The sequence below is a fragment of the Stenella coeruleoalba genome, assembly GCF_951394435.1.
Source record: "Stenella coeruleoalba genome assembly, chromosome: 6".
NCBI classification, from domain to species: Eukaryota; Metazoa; Chordata; class Mammalia; order Artiodactyla; family Delphinidae; genus Stenella; species Stenella coeruleoalba.
In genome coordinates this window covers 49806418-49823051 of record NC_137151.1, presented here as the reverse complement: position 1 = coordinate 49823051, position 16634 = coordinate 49806418, and the positions used below count along the sequence as shown (strand labels likewise).

Here is a 16634-nt window from a genome sequence, read left to right as displayed (position 1 = left end):
GAAATAAGCCCAGAGTGCTCTTCCCAACGGGCATAGTAGATAATAAAGTGATGGCTGCTTTTTCCTTGGTGCTCCAGTTTCTTGTTACCCTTTCCTGTGTCTTCAGTGAAGCTTTGCAGCTTCCTTAGATTCGTATTAACACTGCCTTAAGGAATCAGTGGAAGGTCATGTTCAGAGTAGGCTGGGGCAGGCCACAGGATGTCGATAGGGAATCAAGAGTTGCGTCTAGGGACTGGGAGCAAGTGGTGAGAAGAACCACCAGGAAAATGTAACTTCCTCTCTGGCGCTCCTCAGAAATATTAGGAAGGGAGCTGGACTCTCCTAGTTATCCATTTATTTGCATTTTGGAGGCTTTGTATCCCTTTGAGCCCAAAAACCTGGAGGACTTGGGGACAAGTGAAATACACTGAGTACTTTGTACTGCCACCACCTTAGAATAAGCTACCACCCCCTCTAGCCTGGACTACTGCAAGTGCCTCTTACACATACAGCATCTTCCATTGTCACTTCCAATCCATTCTTCATACAATTGCCAAAAGAAGGTATTTTAAGCATAAAATGGATCAAGCCACCACCCTACTTAAATCTTTTCTTTGGCTTCCCACTGGATAAAATCCAAACTCCTTACCTTGACCTATTAGGCCTGCATGTTTCCATGAGCCGCCTCATGTGGTGTCCAATGGCGCCCTTCACCGACAGTGCTCCAGGACCCTCAGGGTCTGTACACACCCTTCTGTCTTCTGAAGTCCTCCTCGTCCTCTTCACGTGTCTGGCTCATCCCACTCCTGTCTCAACACCAGTGTCACCTTCTTGGTGCGATCTTCCCTGGCCACTCTAGGTAAATAGGTCTCGCCCTCTGACCCTTGCTATTATCTATTGTGATACTCTGGCTGTTTCTTCATCACACTTACCCAGTTTTGTGATTATTCATCTTTTTGCTTTCTTATTTACTATCTGTCTCCATGAGGGCAAAGGCTTTGAGTACTTCACAAACCCCACCATGCCTCTAGCACCTGCCTTAGTGCCTGAACCCTAGTATAGGCACTCAAATATTTGAAGGATGGATAGATGAATGAACGTGCGTCCAGAGTAACACCATTCAATAGAAGTATAATGTGGGACACATATGTAATTTTAAATTGCTCAGTGGTTACATGTAAAAGAAACAGTAAAATTAATTTTAATAGTGTATTTTATTTACCCAGTATATCCAAAATCTTATCATTCCAGCACGTAATCAACATAAAAATTATTAATGAGAAATTTTACATTTTTTTGTACTAAGTCTTAAAAATCCATTGTGTATTTTACACTGTCATCACATCTCAATTTGACCTAGCCACATTTCAGGTGCTCAGTAGCCACATGTGACTCTTGGACAGTGAGGTCTAGAGCATACTGGACAGTGAGGTCTGTACTGGACAGTGAGGTCTAGAGCATACTAGGGCTTAATATGTGGTAGCTGTTACATGATAAAAGTAATGCAAAGCTTCAGATGAAGAAAGGCTCATTTTGAGAGCTGCAGAGAGGAGCTGTACCTACTGGCCAAGTCAACAGTATACCTGAGACTTCATTCACCCGCTAGCATCTGGAACAGGGAGACCTAGCGTGCCCTAATGGATGAGTAAGGCCACTGGAAGAGGAGCAAGATGGACATCTGTGCAAAAGCCCTTGCCTTCCAGATGCCGCAGAGCGAGTGCAGAGAGGACAGCAGAAGAACAACAGGCGTGCTGTATGGGTGGGAGGACAGTGGACAGCAGGCTTTGCCGGAAAGTTCTCTGCCAGCGGAGTATCTCAGAATGGAATCCATCCAGACACCATCAGAGATCTTGCAGAAACATACTGTTTCTGGGGTTTGTTGGTAACAGAGTATGTAACGCTGATTTTTTTTCTTATGATTCAAACTTCCTTTGGCTAATTTGTGGCCAGCATGCTTCCAGTTAGGAAGTTAGAACCAGCCAATTAGTCTGTCTACTGAAGAGTTTTAACCAGTTTTCTGGGTAGGAAATTGTCTCCTAAAAAAGTGACTTTTAGATGAGAGCGTCTCACTAGATAATATTCACCACTGCATCCATGGCACAGTGCTTGGGAGAAAAATCCATTATGTATATTTAAAACTCAGTTGTAATACTCTGAGAGTAAAATGTGTGTAGTGTAAAGAGGTAAGCCACTTACTGGTATCCAAAGCAAGAAATGTCTCCCACCCACATTACATTTCATGGCTTAATGCCATTATCATCTCTTGTCACTGTGAGTTCCTGAATCAGAGGGACAATAGGGCAATTAGTGCCAAGTCACTGAGCCCACCTCTTTGCTCTTACAGAGCAATCTGGGTAGTGGATTCTGAATCGTTTTGCACAAAGCGTTCCCAAAGGCGTCAGTGGAGATCTGTAAGCAGGAGCACGTTTATGGATATTTGAGAATTCAGCAGCCCAGATCTGAGAACCCAGCCCACAGTCCAGAGTGAACAGTTCTAACATGTTGACTTCTGAAAATGAAGACCCATTCTTTGCAAGTTTCAAAGAATATCTGCCAGTAATATTTTGTTGGAGATACATGATTTACAAAAGGTCCAATAATTTTGGTGAGAGCTTTCCTTAGTGGGGTGAGGAAGGTAAGACACTTTCCCCAGCACAAAGAAAGCTGCTAATTTGATACAATATCAGCTGTGTTTGACAACAAACAGAAACACGCCATGAAAGCACAACTGTTCATTTCAGACTATATTAATAGAAAAATCTGGTAAACAAAGAAGATTAGCACAAGAATGTTCTACCAAGTAGATCCAATTTCTCCAAGGAAATGTTAATCCATACTGGCTACAGGCTTTCACATTAAAAATAAAAAATGAGTCATCATTGTCTCACTGATTATTTTAAGAGATTTTATAAAGGTTAATGGGTGTTTTGAGTCAAATGAATCTTCTTTTTTATTTCTTTTTCTCCCCTTCAAATACTTACAATGAAACAAAACATGAAAATATATTTTTAAGTTCTTAAGGGGCCCTTGCCAGTTTCATTTCTCTTTCCCTCTTAAACTATATTATTATGTCTGAGCTCCAGTGTATTTTCTACTTGCTATATATGCATGTATCCAGAGATAAAATACAGTATTGCCTTTGCATATTTTAATTTTCAAATAAATGGTAACTACTGCTAATACTTTATGTCTTCTTACAGAAATTTCTGTGACCATACAAGCATATATAATTTTTTACATAAGCTCATATACACATTTCCACACCTTGTGCTTTTCACTTAATATGTCTTAGATATCTTTTTATATTTACCCATGTAGAGCTACCTCATTTGACTTAACAGCTCTGAGTATTCCATGTTAGATGTACCTCAGTTTATTACCCCAATTTCTTATCAATGGGCATTTAAATTGTTTACTTTCTCCTATTGCAAAAATCCCTCTATTACAAATATTGCTGAAAATGTTTCTGTGTACTTACAAAAGTATACTTATGAACTAAATTTCAAATGCTGTGTTCATTTTAAATTTCAATAGTCATAACCAAATTGCTCTTCAAGAAGTATGAGAGTGTTTGTTTCCCCCTATTCTGGGTATTGTCAGATGATTTGACATTAGTCAAGCACTGGTGAAAAATGGCATTTTATTGCTTGAATTTGCAGTTTTCTAATGTGTGCAATAAAAGCTCTTTTCATCTGCTTATTGGTCCTTTTTTATCCTGTGAATTGCCTATTCATAGCCTTTTCTCTTTTAAAATTTGATTCCTTTTTCAAGTTGCTATACAAGTGCTTTTTTATATTAGGGAAATTCAACCCATTCTTGTATGTATCGCAATTTCTTTTACCAGTTTTCTTTTGACTTTGTTTATGGTATTGTTTAAGTTACAGAACTCTGCAGAATTTGATTCTTTCTTACTTCTCTTTCTTACTCTAGTCTGGGTCCTTGACACTCAAAGATTTCCCATTGAACAATTACATAACCAGAGCGGGGCATTACTAATAAACCTGCCTCACAAAATTGAGGAATCCCAGACCTTGGAATGGTTCAAACAGGCACTAAAATTTATCTGACAGGACTGTTGTGTGGAGGACAGGGAGACTGGATTTGAAGATATTAGAGTTCCTTCCACTTTTCAATAAAACCCATGGTGCTATGAAGAATCTGCTTGGAGTCATTTTTTGGAGTCTTTCAGAATGAGCATTTTTGAGTTCTCCTTATTGTCTGTAGCTACTTGCATTTACTGTAGGAGACTTCACTGTCTTGGCTGCAATTTATGCCCATGTGGCTCTCTGGAAATAAAAGAGGTTGGAAATGTGTGACTCGGGTTTATGGCCAACACTCTCCTCCCCGACTCCACACCTCCTCTGCCCTCGAAGGTCCCAGCACCTCGGTGGCCCAGGTGGGGAATGAGGAGTGGGTTTGTGTGACCTGTGAGGCCTCCAAGGGCTGTTGTGGGACCATCTGTTGATCAGCCAGAACGAAATGTACCCCCTTCCCAGCCCACATGTAGCATGTTTGCCAGCTTCTTCTTGAAGATGGACACATTCCCTTTTCTGTTTACACCATAGACACTCAATAAACAGCAAATGTTAGTAGTCATAATAACCCATGGTTGCCCTGAAAAACGACAAACTCTTGAGTAAAATCAGCATTAGTGGACTCCAAACAACCATCACATCTCAGGCGCCTCAGAGTGAGCTTGCTATTTAGTAGCCAATGACCTTTCAGTGCCAGCCTGCCCCTGCGTGTTACTGGAGGGGGACCAACTGCTTTCCCAGAGTGCTCGGGGCAGCTTCCGACAGCTGTGTTTGTCCAACTGTTTGATGTCACCTTCCTATTTAGTCTTCGTACTAGATCTGAGAAAAGAAAACACAGCACAACAGCAAGTTCTAAACTGTAAATATGACATGGCAATAAAATGACTTGTCTGCTTAGATATTGGGAATGCTCCATAGAGACCAAAAGGCTGGAAAGGGAGGCTAGGATAAGATTTGGAATCCCCATTTCTAAATTAAGGCCTTCAGAAGTCTGGATTTGTTTAGCATGTAAATTCCTTAGAACTGGCATTCCTCAATTGATTGGAGAGTCTGAATCTGGGCTGCTGACAGAGAGTCTAGGGGAGATGGATGGGTAGTGCAGAATGATTAATCATCTCATTTCTTTAGAAATGGAAACAAAGATCTTCCGTCATTGTGCTGTGGCTTAGTGGTAAGGGATCTGGAGTGTATCTGGAAACAATCCCCTAGTTCTGACACTACCTGGGGCAAGACATTTTATCTCTAGGCTTAGTTTATCTCACTTTGCCCATCTGTGTAATGGGAGGGTCAGACTTCATTAGATTGTCTAATGAAACTCTAACAGCTTCAGTAACCTTTGCAAAGTTAAACAGAGACCAGAAACTATCCAGGAAGCCTTGACTTTATCCATAAAAAGGGCTTATAAAGACTTTTAAAAATGTCCCCTGTGGATTTTATATAAATTTTGCCACTCCCTAAATCTTCTCTATCTTTCTTTGGAAACTAACTCCAAGGAGGGTTAGTTTCATGAATCTACTCACAGGAGCAAAGGGAATTTGACCAGCTGGAATAATTCCTCAAACTTTTAAACTCTGAGTCCAGATCTTGTCTATGACTCTCATTGATAACAGAAACAAATATATATTGAATATTTACAGTAAGTAAGAAACTTACTTTGCCAGGAACTTGATTGAAAACAAAATCGGCCCTATGCCTGAAGACAGACTCACATGGTCATTGTAGAGGTAAATTTTGGATAACAAGGTAAAACACAGGGGTGGCATTTTCTGGATTACAGTGGAAAATGGCATCAGGATGCTCTGTGGATGGGGAGAGCCCTGACAGGAGCCTTGAAAAAAGAGGTCTCAGAGTAGCGAAGTGAAGCTGGGAGGTGCTGCAAGCCAGGAGGAATGATGCACAAGGACACACAAGAGCAATATTTGGGAGACACTGAGCAGGTGAGCCTCTGAAAGACAGGACCAGTGAAAGCGAGTGGCCAGCAGATTCGGCTGGAGGTGAGCTTGGAGGTTTTGGCAGAAACTGCTAGTTACTTACTCTGATATCTTTTCCTCTCCTCCTTAGTAATCTAACCCTGATTTTTAGCTGAGCTTCTTACTGCTCAGAATTAAAGATTACTTTTTCCAAGTTCCTTTGCAGTTAAGTGTGAACATGTGGATGAGTTCCGGCCTATAAAATATTGATACAAGCAGAAATGTTCTGGGGGACTCTAGGAAAATGCATGTTTATCTTTCCCCTTTTATCCTGCTACTTGGAATGCAGATGAAGTGGCTTGAGCTCTAGCAACCATCTTGGACCAGGAGGTGATTTGAGAATGGGTATCACATGCTAAAATTTCTAGAGAAAAAAGGAGGAGACTGGGTCATTAATAATGCTTGGAAGCTGCATACTAGACCAAGACTGCTTATCTTCAGACTTGTTTTACATGAAAGAGATTTTTAGGGCATAATTCTTTAGTATTTTTCTTTAAAAAAATACTTTTTATTAAAGTGTAGTTGATGTATAATATTACATGTTACAGGTGTACACTATAGTGATTCACAATTTTTAAAGGTTATGCTCCATTTTTAATTATTATAAAATATTGGCTATATTACCTGTATTGTACAATATATCCTTGTAGCATTTTTTTTTTTTTTTTTTTGGCCGCACCATGCAGCATGTGGGATCTTATTTCCCGGACCAGGGATCAAACCCGCGCCCCCTGCGGTGGAAGCTCAGAGACTTAACCACTGGACCACCAGGGAAGTCCCCCTTGTAGCTTATTTACTTTATGCATAGTAGTTTGTACCTCTTAATCCCCTACCCCTATCTTGTCCCTCCCCCTTTCCCTCTCCCCACTGGTAACCACTGGTTTGTTCTTTATATGTGCGAGTCTATTTCCTTTTTTATTATACTCACTAGTTTGTTTTATTTTTTAGATTCCACACATAAGTGATATCATACAGTATTTGTCTTTCTCTATTTAACTTATTTCACTTAGTGTAATAACCTCCAAGTCAATCCGTGTTGTTGCAAATGGCAAAATTTCATTCTTTTTTATGACTGAGTTGTAGTTTCATTGTGTATGTATATATATGTGTGTGTGTGTGTGTGTGTGTGTGTATATATATATATATATATACACACTTCCTTTATAGTAATTTCTAATAAAGTTCAATGAAGTTAAGAATAATAATAGTAGCTAACCTTTTTTTTTTTTTACCATGTGTCCTGTATTGCAAAAAGTATATTACATGTATTATTTAATTTAGTGCTAACAGTAACTCTGTATGCTAGGTACTGTTGTAATCTCTATATTTCACATGAGGAAACCGAGTCTTGGAGAAGCTAGTAACTTTCCCAAGGTCACACGGCAGGTTCACAATGGAAATGGACAATATTTCCCTAGTTTTTTTTTTTTTGCGGTACGCCGGCCTCTCACTGTTGTGGCCTCTCCCGTTGTGGAGCACAGGCTCCAGACGCGCAGGCTTCGGTCGCGCAGGCTCCAAAGGCGCAGGCTCCGGGCGCGCAGGCTCACGGGCGCGCAGGCTCACGGGCCCAGTCGCTCCGCGGCATGTGGGATCCTTCCGGACCGGGGCACGAACCCGTGTGCCCTAGCATCAGCAGGCGGACTCTCACACCAGGGAAGCCCTCCCTACTTGTTTAAGAAGAAGGTTAGTGAGTTCTCTCTGTCGCCCCAGGCAGGTGTAAACTGAGTGCTGAGCAGAGATTTCTAGGCTAATAGGATTTACCTGGCTGGTTCAGAGAGCAGGACATGAATTTTGACGCCCTGGGTTTTGAGGACATTTTGACTGTGCCGTCCAACCATACTATCTGTAGTGATGTTCTTTTTAAATATATCACAGGAGAGAGTTAAAATATGAGAAATATATGTAAGTTAAAGGCAAAAAATGAACCCCCTGTTTATAAATTTATCTTCTTTCTTACAGATTCAAACAACGCATTTGGGGTAAGAAGATAAAAGCTTTGCTTTTGAACCATGTGTGAGTCACAGTGACTTTAGGAAATGATGATTCAGCAAATGATTCAACGAAAGTTGACAGTAAGCAAACTATTTCAAGTTCTCTTAGAGTCGTAGAGTTGGAAGGACTGTGGGATGCTGAGGGCCCCCCAGCATTCCTAATCAGAGGTTGTACAGCCATCTTCCATACCCTTTGAGTTACAGCAACTATTACCTCACCAAGCAGGCTGCTCCTTCATCAGACAGCTCTAGTTATAAGAATGTCTCTGTCTATGTTAGCCCCTGGTCTACCTCTCTGTGACCCCCCTCGCCCTCCATTGAGTCTCATTCTGGCATTTGGAGCTGCTCAGGGATTCTGTCTAATCCCTCTTCCACATAATATTAACCTATGACTGTGTTTCCAAGTTCCAACTCTGAGGTTGCCTACCTCTGAACAAAAACTAAAACTCTGTGTGTGTGAGAGAGAGAGAGTGTGTGTATGTCTGTGGCATTGAGGGGAGGAAGAAGAGAAGACCAAGTCAGATCACCACTCCAGGACCGGCTGGTTCACTCTGGTGCTTGAACATGCACGTCCGAGCCTACATTTGCTCAGTGCTAGCTGGGCTTGTTACTTTCAAAGGCGGTTTTGCCTAGTGCTTTCTAGCTTAGAACATCCAACTGCTCTTTCTGTTGCCTGTGAGTTAACGCATGAGGGAGGATGAGAGTGACTCCTGGGAAAGGTGACTGTCTTCAAGTTTACCTCAGTCCATGGAACCCTCAGAGGATGGGCATCCAGAGGAGCTATCATTCCAGGAAATAACTCTCTGCCCACACACTCCCCTCAACCCCCAACACACATACCCTGAGCCCTGAATCAAAGGTAGGGCTGCTGCCACAAAGCTCATGAGGGACAGCTCAGTGGCTCATTAAGAATCGGAGAGGCTACAGCTCCAGAGGCATCACAGTGACAGGGATACTCGAAAGGAGACACAGAGTCTGATGCCGGCGGTTCGACGTGGGAGCCCAGCCACACACATAGGAGAGAGGGCTCTGGTGTCAGCGCTGCAGCTAAATAGCCATCTTCCTTACCTTCTCTGATGGCCAGTGTCCTCATCTATCAAATCTGGTAGGAATCCCTGCCGCGCAGGCCTTAGCACCGATGTTTACTAAGTAGCTCTAAACTTCCTTCCTTTCTTGGCTCAAAATGTTAAGGCAGGAAATAACTTAATGAATATCATTAACTTGAGATTTCCTTTGTGGTTCATTGTAAGGAAAAGAAGGAGAGAGGGGGAGAGAGGATATAAATGAATCAAAGGCAGCTGGGTTTGGTAGGATGAACATTGGCCCAGGAGAATCAGGACCCCTGGACTTCTAGCCCCAGGTTCTGCTGCTAACTGGCTGTGTAACCTCGGGCAAGTCAGTTGACCTCTCTGGGTGGGCCTCATTTTTCTCATTTCTAAAATGAATGCCATAAACTGGGAAGTAATTTCTAGTGTATTATACTCACAAAAATTCTAATCCTGTTCTCACTCATTCAAGTTTGTTGTGTACCTTTCACACACCAGGGACAATTTCACAGCCAGGAGCAACTCCCGAGGTCCCTGCTCTCGAGGTGCCTGTGTCCCGGGGAGGGAGACAGATAATGAATAGACAAATACATGGTGATGGCTAGTTGGTGATGAGCACCACGAGGGACAATAAAGCAAGGCAATGTGATGGAGAGTGGCTGGGCTGGCAAGTGCTGGCCGGCACACGGTGGAAGGAAGTGCTATTTGGGCAGCAGCTTAATGATGGAAGGAAGGGAGCCCAGTGACTATTTGGGGGAAGAATGTTCCAGGCAGGGGTCACAGCAGGTCTGAAGCCTGGAGCTCCCAGTAAGAAGGCCAAGGGGATTGGAGCCCACTCTGGGGAGAAGTGAGCCTGGAGGGGCAGGAAGCAGGCAGATGCAGGAGATTGGATCTCACTCCAGGCGTGGGAACTTTCATTCTATTTTGGTTCTCAGAGCTGTTCAGTCCATGTGTAACAGGGAAAAACTGCTTCTCCCAGCTCCCTCCCATCTCCAGTGGTGCTGAGAGGTGAGAGGTGCTGGAGGTGAGAGAGGGAGGCTGGGGAGGGAGGTGGGCAGGGGAAGTGGGCATGGTAGGGCTCCTTGGAGAAATTGTGAAGTTGATGAGTGAAGGCAGGAGGCTGGCAAGAGAATGGCTTCCAGTTCATCTTGTATTTTTCAAACTCTGAGTTCACTATTTAGAATGAAGAGAGAAGCCCTATCACATCCCACCTTTCCCTTTTCCCTTGTATTTTCTCCTCTGTGAGAACACAGGGGCAGTCAATGGCAGTGCCTATACTTTCCTAGCTTATTTTTAAAATATTTGCTAAGCCAAATAATTATGTGTTGTGCAGAAGCTGTTCCCATATTATCTTCGGTCTTTATTTCAATACAACCTTTTGAAGCAAAGAGGTAAAACCATTCCTTTCCTGGCCTCAGTGTCTCCCGGGGGCGTGGCTGCATGGGCCGATGCATGTGGACATCTACTCTCCAGAGGGGCAAGTTCAAGCCCTCTACAACAAAGAAAAGAAATAACAGAATAAAATAAACTGATAAATGAGTAAAAACAGCCAGTCTGGGACTGGATTCACAAATCTAAAGCAAAAAGGGCAGATACTAATGATGGACACGGATCAGCTACTTCCCAGACCTCAGATCAGCTGTCGGTTCGCCCTTCCTTACCTACACTTGGACCAAGTTGAAAGACTCGTGTTTTGCATTTTGTCTCCTCTCCCCAGTTTACCTTTCCTAGAAGTCTATTGAGGAGGGACAGCTCCTGAGTGGGGGGGAGAAGGAGGAAGGAGAGAAACAGTAGGCAGAAAGATGCCCACTCCTGAATTAGCTCCAAGAGACTGGGATTGGAACTTACCCTCTGCAAGGAATGGTGGCCCTCTGGCCACCTGTCAAAAGTCTGTGCAAGACACCCAATCGTCAGAACTAACACCCTTTCCAGGATTATCGATGTGCACCACAGTGCACGTGGCTGTCACTCCCTGACTCATAACCTTCCAAAAGCATGATCAGGGCCGATGGGATCTGACTCTGATGTGTTCCTGAAGGGTTCCCTGCTAATCTCCTCCATCAATCCCTTCCAGCCTCCTTGGCTTGGCTTTTGCTTAAATAAGTCAGGCATATCCCTCCCTCAGGGCCGTTATATTTGCTGTTTCTTCTGCCCAGAATGGTCTCCCTCAGACACTCACATGGCTCACTCTCGTTTCATTGAGGCCTGTGCTCCAGCTTCACCGTATCACAGAGCTTCCGTGGCTCTCCTGACAAGCTTGCCTTGCCGCCCTTCCCTCTACTCTTAGAACTTTGATCTGTCCCCCTGTATACTATCTGTCTTCCTCACTGGTATGTAAATTCAGGAGGATAGAGACTTTGTCCTTTTCAGTCATCACCATATCCACATCACAATACCTAGCACATTAATTGGCACTCAATAAATATTCACTGGATGAATGCTTTGGTGGGGCAGAGTCATACTTGCTGGTCCAGCAATGTCTCCAGCACAAGCTTCATTCATGAGCCTATGTATATCATCTGCACTAATTATATGCCCTGCTTGTGTGTGTGTGTGTGTGTGTGTGTGTGTGTGTGTGTACATGTGTATACATTCGCATGTTAAGAATAGCTCTAATAAAAGTGCTACATTTTTTTTTTTTTTTCTTTGCGGTATGTGGGCCTCCCACTGCTGTGGCCTCTCCCGTTGCGGAGCAACAGGCTCCGGACGCACAGGCCCAGCGGCCATGGCTCACGAGCCCAGCTGCTCCACAGCATGTGGGATCCTCCTGGACCGGGGCACGAACCCATATCCCCTGCATCGGCAGGCGGACTCTCAACCACTGCGCCACCAGGGAAGCCCAGTGCTACATATTTTGATTTTTGAAAATTGTAAAACAGGCATGGTGGCAAGTTCAGGAACCTATGTGGCCAACAAACAGAGGAAACGTTCAGGACCTCAGCCTTGAAGGCTTTCACTAGGGCTCGGGTTGGCATGCCTTCCTGTTGTCCTGCTAGCACAAAAGGGAGATGCCATCCAGAACGCATCTGGCCTCTGGGCATTGCTGAGGGTGGATCTCAAAGAGGGATCCAATTAATTAAAAAATAAATAAATAAATAAATTCTTTAAAGAGAGGGAATCTACTGAGCTAGCGTTGATAGGAGCTGTGTATTGACCCAGATCTCTTTGGGGTCCTCATATCTCCCAAACAGCCTCAGGGTCCTCTGTGGTTTCAGCCACATTCGATTGAGGAGTTTGATTGCCTTTTAGCTTGGTTTCTCTGTTTACATGAAGCTGTTAAAAGTCATGAAAGGACCTCACCACCTCTGAGTTTCCTCTCTTCCCCAAGAGGACTAGCCCATGCTGCATGAAATACCCATAAGGCAGTACCAAGAGGAAAGTTGTCACCCGTGTGTCATTCCTACAGCTTTTGTTGACTAGGTCTTTTTAGTCTGGCTTGCATTCATAAGCAGTGACATCATTTAGCATCTGTTAATCCAAAATTCACTAAGCACATATATTTTGAATCTATTGGAACATTCAATAAATATTTACTGAGTAGCTACTATAATGCGTTAAAATGAAAAACCAAATTCTGCCTTGTTTATCAGGAGCAAAATTCCAATATGTAAAGGAGGGGGGAAAATGGAGAAATTCTACTATCAGCTATTCCTAGGGTAACCCCAAGAAAACTCCTTGCAGCCACCCAGGGCCCCAAAGACCATGGTCAAAAGACCACGGTCTGGTAGAGTATTTTTAAATGTTAAAAAAAAAAAAAAAGTGTTCTCAGGTCTATAACAATAGCTGATTTTCAGGGACTTCCCTGGCTGTCCAGTTGTTAAGACTCCGAGCTTCTAATGCAGGGGACATGGGTTCTATCCCTGGTGGGGGAATAAGATCCAACAGGCTGGGTGGCATGGCCAAAAGATTAAAAAAGCAAAACAAAACACAAACAAAAACTGTTTTTAAAGTATTTAACATATCTCAGTTTAAAAGCCACAGTCTCTTTAACCCTCTGGCAAACTATTGAAATTCACACTGCTTGGCAGGTAGACAGGCCAGAGTGTCCATTCAGAGAAAGGAAGGCCCGTGGTAATCAAGTGTCACATCTAAAACACCTGTGTGGGTAGGTGTGCACCTAGATGGGTCAGAGTTCTCTCGGTTTTCTGATACTGTTTATACCACTGTACAAGACAATCAAGATTCTGACCATTGAACACGAGGTGTATTTACTGCAGTGTGGTCAGCTTAGCCAGCGGCAGGAAGCATTTCTCTCTCTGGTGACTGATTTGAAGGCCAGTTGCCCTGAGAATTTGGATTTGTCTGGATCTTTTCTCAGGCATATGGGAAACAGATGGTAAGCACATAGCCGTTCTCTTTTCCATCTGAACTTCTGGGCAACTATTGAGGTTGACTGGATGGTTCCAGTGTTCAAGTCATGATGGTTCTGTTAGAAATAACTCAGTTTGCATCTAGGGGTAAATAACAAAATACAACTTTTTCTAGTGAGGTATAAATTGGGTATCTTTGAAGTTATACATTTTGAAGAATTTAAAATGTCCAATACTTCTGAAAACACATAACCTTTAATGAATTGATTTTTGTTTTACCATTTCTTTTCCTTTTGTTATGTATTTCATCTTTCTAGAACTGACATGTTTAATGATAACATGATTATTTTCAACCAATGGTTGTGTAGTAATCATTACAGTAGCCTAATTGTAAAAGTCATTGGTGTCAAAGACTATTGACACCAACATCAGAAATTTATACACACACCTACATACACATGTACTTGTGTATGTGTGTGTGTTCACATGTGTGTGCATTATATATGGAGAAGGAGAAACACTGAATTACAGCTAATATCTCCCACATGTACACTGGACATTGAAGTGATACTCATTTTTAGTTTCAAGGAGTTGTTTCCCAGGCAAATCAGTAAGGCAATAAACTTACTTTTTAAAAGACCCAAAAGTGTGTGACTGAAGGCTACTCAGAGGTAAGGGGCAGATCTGAGGTCAAGGCTGTGTGACCAACTCAGTGTCTCAGATCCCACAATGTCCTCCAGGGCCATTTGCTGCTGCCCTGGTTTCTCACACCTAGCACCTTTGTATACCTATTAAGTTGGAAAATAGTTCAGTATTCAAGGGCTGGAGGCTGAAGGTGGACCAGCAGCCAAGGTGAATCCCAGAGGTTCTTTGAGATTCATTCGTTCAGTCAAACGTGCATTTATCGAGCAAATATTATGTGCTATATTATACTATATATGCTATATTATGCTATATATAATATATATATATACTATTATACTATTATGTTATAGATGAATAAACACCACCACTCCTGCTTATAGCCCAATAAGAGAAGACAAACATAAGGCAACACGTGGGATCCTGTTCTAACAGATGCCTGGACCATCTAACAGAGGCTGTGAAAATAGAGGGAAGATGTAACCTTGTGTAATAGTTTCCTAGAGCTGTTGTAACAAAGTACCACAAACTGGGTGGCTTGAAATAATAGAAATTTACTGTCTTACTGTTCTGGAGGCTGGAAGTCTGAAATCAAGGTGTTGGCAGGACCATGCTCCCTCTGAAAGCTATAGGAGAGAATCCAATCTTGCCTCTTCTTGCTGCTGGTGTTTGCAGGTTATCCTTGGTTCCTTGGCTTGTAGATGCATCACTCCAATCCCTGCCTCCATCTTCATGTGGCCATCTTCTCCTTTGTGTCTCTCTGTCTCTGCAAATGACAGTCTCCTCTGTGCTTCTCGTCTCTTTGTGAAGACACCAGTCATACTCTTTAAGGGCCTATGCTACTCCAGTATGACCTCATCTTCACTAATTACATCTTCAACAACACTATTTCCACATGAGGTCACATTCTCAGATCCTGGGGATTTAGAACTTCAACGTACCTTTTTGGGGCGAGGGTTGGGGGGATACAATTCCACCCATCACATCCTGATGTTCATTTTGTAAAAGTTAATGTAAAGCTTCAGGAGACTCAGTGCCTGGCCTGTTCCACTTTCTCTTTGGAGACTCATAATCTATTAAAAAACAACTCTTGAAAAAATTTTGTATCAGGATTGCAAGATTATAAATATTATGGGATACTTAAATGTTTTCAATCAACAAATTAACTTCTAAAACAAAAACAGAGCGCAATATAATTATGTTATTCATGAGAAAATTGCAGAACTTACTTAAAAATCTTAATTTACAGTGTACTCTAGGAAGTGGGAACCAAGTTTTAAGTTCCCTGATGAACGGCAACTTATTTTAATCCTGTCAGTTTATCTTGGTCAGCTATTGTGTAACCTCACTAGACTTAACTTCAGAGGCCTCCTCTTGAGGCCCTTTGTGAAAATGAGGCTGGGCCTCACAGATAGCACAACCCCCCCTTGAAAAGAAGCCATTTTTGATTGAAATGTGCTTAGTTCCTTCCCTTCTGCCCACTGAGCCCACACACACTGCCTTTGCTCTGGCTTAGTTTTCCTCACACCCTCATGCCCCGACTCCTTGCCAGAGGGTGGACACATTCTGTCCAGCCCACAGGTGGCTGCTATTTGCAGCAGTGAGCTCCGCGTTCAACACTGTGTTGACCCCAGGTCTGGAGCCTGTTTGCTCTTGTCTGATGACCCAAAGACAGCTCAAGGGCTCAAGACAGTTTTCTAAGTGCGGCAAGCATTCTCCAGAGACATTGTGATGGCTCCTGTAATATATTCTTCACAGTTTGGTAGAGAATATTGCTTTACCTCACCACATTGCTACTGCCCCCAGAGAAATGATAATAATAAGAACCAACATTTATTGAACACTCACCACGTATTAGGCACTGTGCTCACCTTTTTACAGAAATTCTCTCAATCTGCAGAAAATTTTATGAGGCCAATACAGATGTCTTCCTCATTTTACAGGAAAGGAACCCAAGGTACAAAGCAGGTAGGTTATTTGCTCAAGGTCACACTGTTAGTATCCTTGCACTCAGGTGCTCCAACCTCAGAGACAAGACTCTTCACCGCTCTGGCCACCGATGGAGGACAATGAATGGATGACCAGTGAGCAGGTAGATGGATGGACGGACGATAGAGCAATAGATTGACCCCTGTACAGTGAGCTCAACTGGCCTACCCTAGAATATGTCAGGCCCTTTGGATAATGTCACATCCCCACAGTCACAGACATGCTCGTGAGGCAGTAGCACACAGGGGTTAAGAAATTGGGCTCTGGAGTGACACTACCTGGGTTTGAATCCTGGCTCCATTACTTCTAAGTAATGTTGGGCAGGCTGTTTGCAATTTCTGCTGCCTCTTAAGTTTCCTCTTATGTGAAATGGGATTATCATAGTATTTTACTCTTGGAGCTTTAAAAGGATTAAATAAAATGATGCATTTTATAGTCAGATTAGGCCTGGCAAATAATTAGTGCTCACTAAATGTTGGCTAGTGTAATTGTTTCAGTTATTTAACAGCAATACCTTACTTTTGTCTTGTATCTATACCTCAGAGCTTTCAAAGCTTGTTATAAATGTTTTCTCATTTGAGCCTCATCCAGCCCCATGTGATACACAAGGCAAGCATTTATCTCTAGTTTACGGAGGAGGAATTCATCTCAAAGAGTTTAGGGACAAAATAAG

At 42.8% G+C, this 16634-nt stretch overlaps 1 protein-coding gene across 1 annotated transcript in view; it reads left to right on the top strand.

Moving 5' to 3' along the window:
* ARL5A (ARF like GTPase 5A) overlaps nucleotides 1-16634 on the top strand; it is a 70860-nt gene that overhangs the window by 38557 nt on the left and 15669 nt on the right. Inside the window, exon 7 of the transcript XR_013828884.1 lies at nucleotides 7943-8055. The gene's annotated coding sequence lies outside the window, so the exon portion shown is untranslated. The remainder of the gene's footprint in view (nucleotides 1-7942; nucleotides 8056-16634) is intronic.